Source organism: Amphimedon queenslandica, unplaced genomic scaffold, assembly GCF_000090795.2.
Source record: "Amphimedon queenslandica unplaced genomic scaffold, v1.1 AMPQUscaffold_10858, whole genome shotgun sequence".
NCBI lineage: Eukaryota > Metazoa > Porifera > Demospongiae > Haplosclerida > Niphatidae > Amphimedon > Amphimedon queenslandica.
The window spans coordinates 5637-7765 of record NW_003548894.1 but is presented as its reverse complement, the minus strand read 5'-3'; the positions used below and the strand labels follow the sequence as shown (position 1 = coordinate 7765).

The 2129-nt window shown below is 27.5% G+C and overlaps 2 long non-coding RNA genes across 2 annotated transcripts; one reads left to right on the top strand and one right to left on the bottom strand.

Annotated features, from left to right (window-relative positions):
• Positions 1-10: 10 nt before the first annotated feature.
• Positions 11-302, bottom strand: LOC109589805 (uncharacterized). The gene is made up of 2 exons (XR_002188938.1): positions 219-302; positions 11-170 (listed from the first exon to the last, which is right to left on the bottom strand). It is a non-coding gene; the product is annotated as an uncharacterized LOC109589805 (long non-coding RNA).
• Positions 303-957: 655 nt separating this feature from the next.
• LOC109589804 (uncharacterized) lies at positions 958-1437 on the top strand. The gene is made up of 4 exons (XR_002188937.1): positions 958-1095; positions 1155-1214; positions 1269-1330; positions 1389-1437. It is a non-coding gene; the product is annotated as an uncharacterized LOC109589804 (long non-coding RNA).
• The last annotated feature ends 692 nt before the right edge of the window (positions 1438-2129 follow it).

The window sequence follows — 2129 nt, the reverse complement described above, 5'->3', positions numbered from 1 at the left end:
ACAAGTGCAAAGACAATAAACTATTTTAACGTTACATGTAAACAACTTAATTATAGTTCTAAATAAAAAATATATATTACCTGTAAACTCAAGGAAAAGCGATGGCTGGATTTGAATGAAGTATGTGGATGATCTGTGTTCAAAACAGTCCATAAAAAGGACTTTTAGCACTAGAAGACGTAATAATAACTCTATAACTTGGTAATGAAAAAACTTACTAGTATTTGAAGTCACCATGAATGGCAGGGCTTTAGACAACTCTTACGATGTCCATTATACAAGAAAAGATAGTTCAAATGCTGTCAAAAGCAAGTCAAAAGTGCTTCTTTCTTCATTCCCGGTTTATTAATTGATTTGGGTGTGGTTTTACGTGGTGGGCGTGGTTTCATTTACTTCGTGAACGGGCATGACACGGAAACATTGAAAATAACTTAAAATGGCTTTTTCTCTGTACTAGTATTCCAGAGCAATCGTCCAAACAGCGTCCCTAACTTCCAAATTTTATTGCGCATTGTCATAAACGGGATATTGCTGGAAAGGAAATTTTTTTCTCTATCTGTGAGTACCAAAAACTGATTTTACCAAAATCCCGCTGATAGCCTGGTTTTCTCATATCGGGTCACAATTATTATTATTATTATTGTTATTATTATTGTCACTATTATTATGAGTGAGAAAGGATTATTATTATTATTATCATCATTATTATTATTATTATTATTTTTATTATTATTATTATTATCATTATTATCATTATTATTATTGTTATTATTATTGTTATTATTATTATGAGAGTGAGAAAGGATTATTATTATATTATTATTATTATTGTTATATTATTATTATTGTTATAGAGTGAGAAAGGAATAATATCATTATTCCAATTATTATTATTATTATTATTAATAGTTACTTGTACAGAAGGAGAGGGTCAGAAAGAATGTACAGTACAAAAGAGAAGTGCACCACGTAATTAAATTGTTGTTTTTGTTGTTTTTGTTTATATTATTATTATTATTATTGTTATTGGTTACTCGTTCACAAACAGAGGATCAGAAAGATACAGTAGTGCAGTACAAAAGAGAAGTGCACCAAGTAATTCAATTGTTGTTGTTTTTGTTGTTTTTGTTATTATTATTATTGTCAATAATTAGTTATTCGTAGACAAAGAGAGAGTCAGAAAGATTGTACAATATGATAGAGAAGTGCACCAGGTAATAAAATTATTTTATTATCATTATTATTATTATTATTATTATTGTTATTAGTTACTCGTACACAAGTAGTGGGTCAGAAAGTTATTACAGTACAAAAGACTGAAGTTCACCAGGTAATTAAATTGTTGTTGTTATTGTTATTATTATTATTATTAATATAATTATTGTTAGTTACTCGTACACAAGGAGAGGGTCAGAAAGATAGTATAGTACAGAAGAGAAGTACACCAGGTAATTAGATTTTGTTATTATTATTATTATTATTATAATTATTATTACTATTATGGTTAATAATTGTTACTCATACACCAAGAGAGGGTCAGAAAAATAGTGCAGTACAAAAGAGAAGTGCATCAAGTAATTAAAACAAAACCTTACGAGTAAAACTTTTTACATACCATATAACTGTTTCATACATCATTTATTGAAAAAATTCGCCATTTCTTGTTGTGGGTATTATACAGTGTAATTGTATTTGATGTAATTTGTCTATGCTGTCTTTACTACCTATACTACATGTATATACCTGTATTGGGCAAATTATCAGCATAGAAAAAAAACATTTAATGGATGCCTATTTATTAACAAAATGTGGCATGCACCAATGGAAATGTTTAGTTTTGCCTTGTGAGCATTTTTGCCTAACTACATTTGTTAGAGTGTCTACATGTAGATTTATGTTTATTAAACTTGAAGTTATATGTGTGTACCTTAATAGGTCCGTAAAAACTTGGCTGAGAGTACTAATACTAGTACAAAGTTAACAGCTCTACAATTTTTTGTTTTTATTTACTGATTGTTTTATGTTGTTATTTTTAATGATCAATTTTTTATTCTTATTTTTAAAAGTAATATGATTATACAGATAAAACAGTATTAATGTTATAATTTCAATGATTAATCAGGCAAATA